The following is an 11,870-nucleotide window of genomic DNA, read 5'->3' on the forward strand; positions in this document are numbered from 1 at the left end:
AGCGCGCTCGGCACCGCGAGAAACCCAAACCCCCCACGCTCCAGTGCCCAGCGACACCCAAACCCCTTCAGTTGCGTGTTAAACCGGAGCCTTTCCCGCGAGCTCCACACGCAGATGAGGAAAAGTCCCTCCAAGCTCCACGTTTCGGGATTAGGAGAGCAGGAGGAAACGGAGCAGGGTTCTGCTTTCAATTTGCACCGCGCTCCCAACGTGACTGAGCAACGCGCGTCTTGCCTCTAAACAGCCACAGCTTCTCCAGTGCCCCTGTGAATGCACCACAACCTCCAGCAGCCTTTCATCCTGCAGAATTCCAGCCAAGAGCACGCTGGGATGCGTGGCAAAGCTTCCTCACTCCGAAACAGGCCAGATGGCAGGAGAAGAAGGGTCTTTTCCAGGTTTCCCAGGGCAATGCAGAGACGGGCGGTGCACGTTGGGCTGTTCTCATTTGTCTTTAACAGGGTGCAGGAACTCTGCCCGCTCCTGGCCTGGTTCCAGTGGGGAATTCAGGGAGGGAAGCAGGGCTGCGACGGCCGGCACGGAACAGGCACCAAGCCCCACACCAAGCCTACACCAACCCCCCCCCGCTCTGTCACGACACACAAACTCCGTGCTCCGAGTGGGGCTTCATTTCAGTGCTCGCTCCCCAAGCGTGAGCTTTGCCAGCAGCTCTGAGGCTTTAAGGTGGAGGCTCAGCCTCCGTGTCCACATTCCAGCCTCCCTTTGGAAGCAGCTTGTTTTCCAATGCCAGCAGATGACCAGTCACTGGAGAAATGGGAGCCCAAAGGTCCATGGAGCTGCCAAGAGCCAGCACAATCCCCCATTGTGCGAGGTGGATTATGAGCCACCAAGAAGAGAAGCATGACTGGCTTCCCCACAGCAGCAGCACTGTGGTATTCCCTTGCAGCAGCACAGGTGCTGGGAGTAGTTTCTCCTATTTCCCACAGAAATCCAAGGACACAGACCCTCTGTGCATCATACGGTCTCTATCTGATCATGCAGATGGACTGCGAAGGCTGAGAGTGCCTTGGTTCGTTGGGAATGGGAAGAAGAACCAAAGTTCTTGTGATGAAAACCACACCAAGTACTGACAATGAGCATTCCAGAGTGAAGCCAAGACAACCAGCTCAATGCCTCATCCATGGAATGGTTTGGGTTGGAAAGGACCTTAAAGCTCATCCAGTTCCAACCTTCACGGCCACCTTCCACTTGAGCAGGTTGCTCCAACCTGGCCTTGGGCACTGCCAGGGATGGGGTGACCTGTGCCAGTGGCTCATCTGTGCCAGGAGCTCCAAACACCTTCCCAAAGGAAAGCAATGGCTCCTGGATCACTTGGCAAGGAGACACGAGCCCAGGGGCAGAGCCTACAGGAGCAGGACCACAGGGAGAACAAGAAAGTGAACCAAACCTGGCACTTCTCAGCTGCCAGCCCACTGCCACCACACCAGGACATCCCTGTGGCTACCACTGCCCTCTGCAGACCAGTCCATGGGTTCCACGTTGTCCTCACACCAACCTGCTCCCGCCATCCCAAAGGCTGAAGTCCTCCTCTTCCCCACAAGAGAACAGGTTTTGCTGCTCCATTTAATACTCCTTTCCTCTGTCTTCCTGTATTTTTGAAGGCAGATATAAAGGATCTTCACCACACCGCTCCTGACCTTCACAAAGCAACCAAGTTTACTAGAGGTTGTACTGCACCCAGCCAAGAGAACGTTAACACCTGCTCTCATAACCAAGGAGAGGGTGTTAGTTTCCCAAGACAAACCCCACTGCCACCTATTCCATGGGTCTCTGTGTGTAAACCTTATGTAGTTAGTCACAGCACAAGCAAGCAGCAGGAACATGTTGGTAGACTTCTCCACCTCAGCTACTACGTCATACAATGAAGACTAAACCCACCAACAATGTGCTGGGCATGACATGGCAGAGAACTGAAACCATTAACAGAGAGTGTTGCCATCACCTTCAACCTTCCTCCATGCACATCTTGAGTACAAGGGGCAGCTCTGGCAACCACATCCCAAAAAGGGAGGCAGAAGGATTAGAAGGTACCCGAAGGAGACACTGAAGGGATCAGGGGAGGAGGGAGCTGCTTTGTTAGTGACTAAAGGGTGGCACTTGGTTGGTTTGAAGTGGAGAAACCTCAGGAAGAACATGCTGAGGTTTCCACCTCAGAACAGTGGCTTAATGTTGGTTAATGCTCTATCAGTCCCCGAGCAGATGCTTTCCATGCTCCTACCTGCACTTCTGCACACACTTCCTCAACCAGCAGCCCCAAAGCCACCTTTAGATGTGCTGCTGTCACCAGCTGTGTTACCCAGAGCCCTGGGACGAGCAGAGCACACCAGGACGAGCAGAGCACACCAGGACGAGCAGAGCACACCAGGACGAGCAGAGCACACCAGGACGAGCAGAGCACACCAGGACGAGCAGCGAACACCAGGACGAGCACAGCACACCAGGACGAGCACTCACCAGCCTGTTTTCATCAAACACCTCAAACAGGAGCCGATGGTTGGTTGGGTTCACCTGGGAGGACACACAGACAGTGTCAGGATGTTCAGCCACTCAGGTTTAGCTCCAACAGGGGGTTCATTTTAAGCAAGATTAAAATGAAGCCCCACGAAAGGCCTACTTTGACCTTTTTAGCAAGTAAAAGGCCAAGAGAACTGACTTTTCCCATCTTCCTTCTCTCCATTTGTGTTTTCTTAGTTCCTGCCATGCTAATTCCACAGAGCTCTTGGAACTAACTCTGATTATTTGCCATGGCATTAACATTTCCAAGGCCCAGCAAACATGCTCTGCTAAAAACACATTGCCCAGTGAAAGGAATGTGGCATTTGGCAGACGAAGTAACTCAGATCTTCCTGTAAAGAAGAGGAACAGCCCGTTTCTCTTTAACCTGCTGCTGATTTCTGCTTCCCTACGGGAACAGGAGAGCAATGGCATCAGGATGAGCACCTTCAATGTAAGTAATGAGTAATTGGACCTGTTGTATTAATGATGGCAAAGGAAAAGGCAACTTACTCTGAAGTAAAATTCTTCATTCCATTTTGGATTCAGTGTCTGGAAAGAGAAATCAACATATTGATACACTCTAATTGCTGCAAGTGATAAATCCTTAGGGAAAAAAGGGAGAGAAAAGCATGACATGAAGAATTGGGGGGGGGAATTGCCATTAAGTTAGTTAGAAACTCTCTACTGAGTAAACCAAACGTAGGAGGCCACTTGAGTCAGCTGAGCCCAAAATAGCTGCTCAGTATAAATAGGATTCAATGAGTAAAAGGCACATCCCTGCGAAGTGACACAAAGCAAACGTGAAGACTTGGCATTCTCAAGGTTCACTTAAAGCCACATGAGGGGGGAAGAGCACCAGGACAAAGGTTAGGACTATAAGGACAGGTTTATAGTGTAAATGAAACAGGAAAGAGAATGGAAGGAAAGGTCATTTCCTCTTCCTTATCTCCAATGGAAGCTTTTAATAACCTGCAGCTAGATTGCAATCTGCAGGGAGCTCAGGCATGAAATGATGCCTTGATAAAACAAGAGATTACAGCTCCAAAGAGTAATGGGGCAATTCAAAGCTGGAGCAGTTTAAACCCAACTCTGCCACATCCAATCTGGTTCATGCCAAATCCTTCCCTCATCCTCCGGCAGAGCAGGGACTTCCAGGAGAGCTGAGAGCACACGTTGGCTCTGCACCCACCAAAGGGTTCTGGGAGCAGCAAGGGAGAACCTTGGCTCTTTGCCGAGCATCCCGACACGGCCACAAGGGATTCCTTGTGCCCAGGATGCTGCTTCTAAGTGAACTGGGGCTGAATCTCAGCCCAGCCTCTGGAGTTCACTGGTACTTTGTTACCCAAGACTGCGATTCACTCCAGACAGCACTGCAGAGGGATGGGTGGCAGGACACCTATCAGAGAGCAGCACTAGTGATGGCAAAGGAGAGCAGAATGAAGCAGGACAAAGTCAGTGCTCTTTATAAAGCTCTTGGAGCCCTGACAGTGACAGAAAGCGTGGTGGTACGTTCTCCACTCGTGCCTGCTCCTCCTGGTTCCAAAGCAAGGGGTGGGAAGCAGTGCTCACGTACCTTCTTGATAGTCTTCGTCTGCACAAGAGCGAGTTCTCTGTTCTCATCTGCTACATACAGGGAAAGCTTCACATATGGGTCACTGCAAAAGAAGACGTGGTGTTGAATGGGAACATCATCTCAGAGCCCTGCCTGGAGCCAGCGGATACAACAGCAGCTCTAAACACTGCGGTGCCAGGGGCTGCAGTGGAGAGGTACATGCAGTGAACCACTGGAGGCTGACAGGAAAGGCAGCTTGGAGAGGCACTTCCAATTGGATTGAAGCTGAGTGGTGTCAGTGGTGAGAGCAGGCTGGTCCCTCTGTCCATCTGGAAGTCCATCCCAGGCCAGGTTGGATGGGGCTTGGAGCAACTTGGGCTAGTGGAAGGTGGCCCTGGAAGGAACTGGATGAGCTTTAAGGTCCGTTCCCAAACCATTCCATGATTCTCTGCCAGGGTTGGGGCGAGGAACCCCCTCACCCAAAAGCCTTTAGTGCTGCCAACGCTGCCACAGAGCTTCCAGGGCCCCCACTACAACCACAGCTCCTCTCTCCACTGCACTGACACCTGACCCACAGGCACCTCACAGCACCCAGTGTCCAACACACACTGAGTACAGCCCGCTCAGGGGGTGAGTAACACCACAGGAGTTCCTGCCATGGATACACCTAGTAGGAAACAAGCTACAGAGTAAAACAAGGGAGACAGACTTCCTGGATGGGTGAGGAGGAGCAGCACAGTGTGAGTAAGGCCACTGGGACCAAGAGGCTGCCCATGAAGGAGATGGACAGAATCAAGCTCCATGTAGGGGCTCCAAGAGTAATTTTGCACCCCCTCTTCATCTGCACAAGGGTCTCTGCTTTCCTGGGGCACTGACAGGAATGACCCCAAAAGCCAACCTGAAGTGGGGTCATAATAAAATGCAACAACGCCCTAAACCACAAGTTAATGCAAAGAGAGTTTGGGCCATTCAATTCTGAGGTCTGAAGGATTCCTTTTCCCTCTGGAATCCCTCAGGCTTGGGGAGACACCAGAAAGCACGGCCTCAAACCCTGAAAATCAAAAGTAAGAGGGATTGAAATGGAAAACATCCCTTAAACCCACTTCATTTCAGAGCTGGATGTTCTTGAACCTGCTCCCAAAGCCAGTCTCCAAACACCTTCTGCAGTGCCCCCACGTGTGTTAGTTCTTTCTTAGCTCCCAAAGAAGGGGGTGGAGAAGCATAATGAGACTCCTGAGCTCTCCACGGCTCCAAGAGAGCTTTCAAAGCTGAAGCCACCTCCCCAGGTATGAGGTTTGGTGGCACTTGCTGTGCAGGAACATGCTGAGCTTGTCACACCAAGGCAACCACCACCCTGCAAAGAGCCTTGCTGCAGAGGAACCCCGTCTTGCACCAGGTGGTGATGCTGCTTCTGTGCCATTCCCCTTGCGTTACCCCTTGCCTGCCTGTTCCACAGCCATGGAAGGACTCAGCTCTGCCTCCAGAAATCCTGAGCCCAAACCTGAAGGCAGAGAAGGCTCTTCCCAAATCCAGTTCTTTCCATGGCCTTGATGGAACCTCTACTCGGCTACTGGTCAACTGCCCCTGTCCTGCTCCAAAGGGATGGTGGAGCCAAAGCCCCAAACCCACCACACTAAATAAGGTTACAATGAAAACAGGAGGGTAGTAACACACTGTTACAAGGAGTCACTATCATCAGATCCCAAGAGCCACTTTCCCTGGCGGAATTCCCCATCCCTGCTGCTGCAAGCTGAGCCTTCCAGGGCCCATCTGCCTGCCTGTACCACACAAGGTGCTGTGGTAAAGAAGGGAGCACCTTACCTTACCCTTCACTTGCAGTCCACTGTGTCCAGGCATCCTTAAATGTCACTTTTCCATCCTCATCCCAGAGCTGCTTCCCAGGCCTCACCTCTCCCTCCTGGTTTCCAGTTTCCAGAGCAAGGCTCCCACCTGAGCCTGCACTACAAGAAGGCTTTGTTCAAAGAGATCCTGACTCACGTTTGAGAGCTGCAGAGAAGCTCCTGTGGGTGAAGAAGGGAGGTAGCATCATCTCCCAAACTCCACCTCCCTTCCTGGGTTGTTCCTGCCCAATGCTTTTCCTTGAGGCTTTTGAGAGTGATGCCCTAACAGAGGATCTCCACACATCAGCCCCTAGGTCCGAACTCTTCCTCTGCTGTTTCCCACTCCCAAATGGCTCCAGTTCTAAACTCCAGCAGGAAAACACCCACCAGCTGCGGTGAGACCCGAGGTCTGGAACAGAGCAGCTCCATGCAGGAATTCCAGCAGCATCCCTAGCACAGGCACAGCTCCCCATCAAGGCACAGGAGCCCCTGTGTCACCTGCGTGGCTGCTGTGGGCAGACACACAGGCCTGAGATGGGAGCACAATGGTGTTGGACAAAATAAGAGGCAGAAAGCAAAGGAAACATGTAATTAGTCTGTGGCATTCCCTATGGTGAGGGAATTAGCCAGGTTCAAAAGCACATAATAAGAGCAATCAGCTAATTGCATTCCAGGTCTGGAATCCTCTGGCCTGGAGCCTGATGTTGATCTTCAGGTACTGAGCTACTAGATGTCACCCCTATTTCCAGTAACTAGAGACTGGATCTTCAGCTACCGCCCTGAAAAGCAACCCCAAACCCATCCTGTCTCCGAACTCCATGTGAATTCCCAACCAGGAACGTGTGTTTCAGCAGCACCAGCTCGAGAGAGTGGTGTCTGCTCGTACCCAGCCACTGAAGGTCCTGGAGAACCAAGCCAAGGCAAACCACGGGTGAAACGGGCAACAAACTCACCCCAGCACCGTGGGGCTGTGTCAGGGGCAGCAGAGCAGCTACTCGTGCCTTTGCCATGCTGAGTCCTCCTTTACGGGGACACTTCCCCCCTGGGCAGCCAGTTTCAGCACGAGTGAGTGATGCTTCTCTCCCGTTTCAGCCACAAGGAAAGCAGCACAAGGGAAGGTTTCCTGCTTGCAAGCTCTGCCCCAAAGCACTCGACCCATTGACCTCTGCGAGGAGGGGACTTGGCAGCAGGGCTTGGCTGGGACGAAGTCAATTCCCCAGCCATTAGTGTGCCAGCAGTTGCCTGTAACCCCAAGTTATGCAAACACCTCCGAGAAGGTGGCTTCCTTGTTGTTCCCAAGCAGGAGCAGGCACCACGTGAGGGGTTAGGCACTGACAGGCAGCCACATGCTTCACTGGGGCTGGCCCAGCAGTGGCCAAGTGGCACGGATGCTACCTCCTCCCCTTTTATTACAGGGGAATGCATCAAACCCACGTTATTCCACTCACAGAGCAGTTAAAAAGGGTCTTCAAGAGCCTTCAGCACAGGGCTGGGTCTCCCCCAGCAGCGCCCCTGCACGCAAACCCCCTCTGTGCACAGGGGGCAAGCTGAGGGCTGGCTCGTGCACCCCAACACCCCCTGAACCTGCTGCTTTCCTCCTCAGCTCCATTTAGAGCTGCTGAAATGCACACCCGGAGCACCCTCAGCACCCCCGGGTTATACACGGGTAGAACCTGCCGACGCGGTTGAAGCCACGAGAGGCTGATGTCGGTTCCCCCAGAAGCCATCAAGGGAGCCGGTGGGGGAAGCTGAGGACATCCTCTGGTGCCCTCTGCTGCCGGCCCCAACAGGAGCAAGGGCTGGAGACAGCAAAAGCAACACGAAGGTTTCATGAGCAGCCGTGACCCGAGGTGGACACGTGCCTTGGGGACAGCAGTGCTGGAGTCCACCCCAGCATCTGCCCAAGGCTGCTCCCGTTGCCTTGGAGCCTGTATTTAAGCATGGGTTTAACAGGGAAGCACAAGCTGTGTGTGCTCCCTAAAGGGGTGCAGATGCTACCTCAGAGGTACTGCTTCTTCAGGACATCCTCATCATGCAGCGTCTTCCTGTCAGCCCCTGAGCATCTCTTTCCTACTCCTTTGCCTTCCAAAGAGCCTGGGTGAGACCTACTGAAGCTCCCAGTTGGGTTCCTTCCCTTCCCCCAGCTCATTTCTCTGCTAGCAGAAAACCTCTCAGCTCTTCACTGCAAATGGAGCTGACATTTACTGTGTATCACCAGCAAACTCCTCTCCCCAATGCAATCCTGTGCTGAATCACTCATCAGCCAACAGAAGGCACGACAGTGGTGGTAGGAGCCCACTCCAAAGCCTGTGAGAGTGCTCACCCAAGCCTGCAGGAACAGAAAGTCACGTTTGACTCTTTGTTGTGCTCCAGCACGTCCAGATCTTGCAGTGAAATTCAACTTGGTGCTCACCTCAAGCCCATGGGACATGAGGAAACGAAGCAGCTACAACGTGGAGGTATGGGGCAGGCGTGGGTAAGAGTAGACTGATCAGTGGCTCTGCACAGCACTCGGTGCCTTCAATATCCCATTCTTCAAAGCCTTAGAGCAGCAGCAAAGTGGTTTTCCACCTTTGTGTTCCCAACTGGAAAAAGCAGCACAGTAGGAACTTGAACTCTCTCCTATTTGAGCCGCTGCCACCCTGCCCAGTGGCTCTGTGGAGCACTGCAACACAATACTCCAGCTTTACTCCACCACCAGGGATGGGGCGGCCACAGCTTCTCCTTTCAACCCATTCCAGTGCCCCACCACCCTCACAGGGAGGATCCCATCTCAGTCTTCCCTCTGGCAGGTTCAAGCCATTGCCCTTGTCCTGTCCCTACATCCCTTGTCCAAAGCCCCTCTCCAGGTTTCCTGGAGCCCCTTTAGGCCCTGGAGCTGCTCTAAGGTGTCCCCTTGAGGAGCCTTCTCTTCTCCAGCTGCCCCAGCCCAGCTCTCTCAGCCTGGCTCCAGAGCAGAGCTGCTCCAGCCCTCGCAGCAGCTCCGGGGCCTCCTCTGGCCTCGCTCCAGCAGCTCCACGTCCCTCTGGTGCTGGTATTAGTTAGGATACACCATAATTACACTAGAAATAGCCACAGTGGCCCAGCTAGAAGGTAACCATCTGCTCTCCCTGTCATCTGCAAGGCACATTCACCATCACACGTTCCCTCCTTCCCCTGCCAATCCACAGTAAGAGAAGGCACATGGATGAGAGGATCGAGCCCCATTCCCAGCAGCCCTGTTCTCCCCAGGAGCACAGAGTTGACTGAAGACACCCCCAGCAGCCTGGAGCCTCTGAGTCCAGCACTGCTGCTGCAGCGCCAGCCTCGGAGGCAGGAAACGGGACCACAGGAGGCTGGTGCCTCGCAGGCTCCTTGGGAAAGAGCAGGTATAAGCAATAAGCCCAGAGGCAACCCATAATATGCTCTCACGTCATTCCAAGTGCAGCTTCCTGCTAATGCAAACCCTGAACCAGAAGGCACTTTGCCTTCTTCACCTTCCAGCCAGCCACAAGGGCCACTTACTCCATGCTTTAGAAGGTGAAAGCAGCAGAGCAGAAGCTCCAGCAGACAACCCAAGAGCCACCCCAGTGCCACCAGCAATGAGCTGCACTTCACTTACTCCTCTTGGTTCAAAGTGGAAATAAGCCAGATCAAACCCCAAGTCATGGAATCATGGAATGGTTTGGGCTGGAGGGACCTTAAAGCTCACCCAGTTCCAAGAGGGACACCTTCCCCTAGCCCAGGTTGCTCCAAGCCCCATCCAACCTGGCCTTGGACACTGCTAGGGATGGGACATCATGGATCGCATGGAAACTATTGATGGGAAAGGGACACAATCAGGGTCTGCATCCACACCAAGGGGGAAAACACACACAGGATTAGTTATTGCTGGTTGTTAGGGATGCTGAACATGCACTACAGAGTAAAATACTCCACGTAGAGTTTAACACCCCTCAGTTCTCCTTATCCTCTTGCTTAGGTCAAACTTAACATGCACCCCAAATGGGACTTCAACATTACTCCACACTGATCCTCACCAGAGCTGTTAGGGGATAGCTCCCACATAACACACCCCACAGCTACATTAGGAAGATGCCAGTGGATCCTCCAGCAAACCAAATGAACCCTCAGAAGATTCCTTCCATCTCTCCTCTAGGATTTGCTCCTCCTCCTTTTATTCTGGCACTGCAGCATCCAAACCCAACTGCCACCTGCGAGCAAGCAGTAGTAGCCCATAGTGTAACCCAGCGATGCTACTCGCAGTAGTACTACCTGCATCTCCTCAGCAAGCACTACGTGTCCAACTCCACCTACATCCAAGCTGCTTCTTTCCCTGCTTTGGGTCAGCATCAAAAGCTGCTCTTCAAAGCAGCAAATGTGGGGAGCGAAACAAAAAGGCTTTGTGCTGCCATACTCTGCACATAGTTCTGTTGCCAAATGCACTGCTTTGGTGCCAATTCTCCCCCCCCAACCCCCAAATTAAAGTTGATTAAACTTTTAATTGCTGCTTCAAGCTAATGACCAGTTGGGAAGCAGCACGAAGGGAAGATCCACAGGGAGCTCATTCCAGCATTAAGAAATGAGTGCTTTCAGTAACAGCTAAATTGGATACCACGGATTGCAAACGGATCGAAAGCACTTCAGTAGCTCGAAGCATTTCCTCCCACTTGAGACAGAGCAGGAGTGTCAGGCCTGAGCTAACCTTTGGGAAGAGAAACCCCTGCCCAAGAGCAGGACAGCTCCCAGCCTGGCACTGCTGCTGCTCGGTCCTGCACTGTGTGGCCATGTGGGGAGGTGGAGGGGTCGTTTTCAACACTGCCAAAGTGAGCTCCTCACCCGCTTGTAGAACCAAGGCAGCTGGGGAAGGGCTTCCCGTGGTGGGACAGGGCATGGGCAGCCACTGCTTGAAGTCCACCCGCAGTCCCTAACTGCCTGTGACCAAGTAACAGGAACTCACATCACGTCTATGAGTGGATCATTCCAGAGCATCCCTGCTCTGCCCCAACGCATAAAGGAGTCAATGGACACCACCTACCTGGCTCCAAAGATGTCCTTTTTCGCCAGGTCAATGCCAGAAACCACCTTCACCCTGAGGATACGAGACTCCTCCTGTTAAGGAGAAAGAAAAGGGGGTTCATGTTCGTGCTGTATTTTGTTTTGGAGACCAAGAGGCTCGGCTGGGAAGGACTGTGCCCTCAGACAGCAGGAGTCTTGCCCGAAGGAGAACCTCCTGGAAGGAGGTGTTCACTTCAGCTGCTAAAAGCACAGCCTGAGCCCACCAGGAAGAGCATCCAGCTCCCCTCAGAGTGAAATAAAAGCAGAAAAGAGCAGACAATGGTACTTCCACCCCAGTCATAAGGACGTGACAGTAACAGAAGTAGAAGGGACACCAACCTGACCCACAGGTATCACTTGATAACATTATAAATGCTGCTTTTCACCCCTTCCCCCCCCACCCTGTTTGTTTCTGCTACACAAAGGTGAACCTGGCACGGCTCCTCCAGGAACAGGTTCTGCAGTCACCTGTACCAGTTCCACCTCCTCAAGTGCAAGAGGTGAGATTGAGTTACAGTAACCCGAGAGTGCTCCTTGGAGCTGTGTCAGGAAACAACTCCCTTTGCCCACAGGTTTCTCCTGCGTCTGTTTGCTCCATGGAGCGAGCATGAGACACGGGTTTGTTGCCTGGATCTGCAGGGTTTGAGATTGGGAAGGTCAGAAGCAGCCCAGAAATCCTCTCTGGAAGAGTTGTTATTCCTTCCGGCTGCATTTAATGTTATCCAAGGGAGCGTATAATAGAGAAACAGGGGATTCCTTCCCCAAAGAACCTCTAGTGTATCCCAGAGGTGACAAAGAACAGGTACCATAGGATCATGGAATGGTTTTTAAAGCTCAGCCAGTTCCAGTAGGGACACCTTCCACAAGAGCACTTTGCTCCAAGCCCCTGTGTCCAACCTGGCCTTGAACCAGCGATGGGGCCGCCC

General features: G+C 52.9%; 1 protein-coding gene across 1 annotated transcript in view; it reads right to left on the reverse strand.

The window, feature by feature from the left end:
- The window catches only part of NEDD4L (neural precursor cell expressed, developmentally down-regulated 4-like, E3 ubiquitin protein ligase), a 35,461-nt gene extending 24,469 nt beyond the window's left edge, over window positions 1–10,992 (reverse strand). Inside the window, exons 1-4 of the mRNA XM_010016272.1 lie at window positions 10,925–10,992; window positions 4,088–4,169; window positions 3,025–3,063; window positions 2,473–2,526 (exon numbers count right to left, since the gene is read on the reverse strand). The gene's annotated coding sequence lies outside the window, so the exon portion shown is untranslated. The remainder of the gene's footprint in view (window positions 1–2,472; window positions 2,527–3,024; window positions 3,064–4,087; window positions 4,170–10,924) is intronic.
- Window positions 10,993–11,870: the final 878 nt, after the last annotated feature.

The sequence above is a fragment of the Nestor notabilis genome, unplaced genomic scaffold (genome assembly GCF_000696875.1).
Source record: "Nestor notabilis isolate BGI_N333 unplaced genomic scaffold, ASM69687v1 scaffold5646, whole genome shotgun sequence".
Lineage (NCBI taxonomy): Eukaryota > Metazoa > Chordata > Aves > Psittaciformes > Psittacidae > Nestor > Nestor notabilis.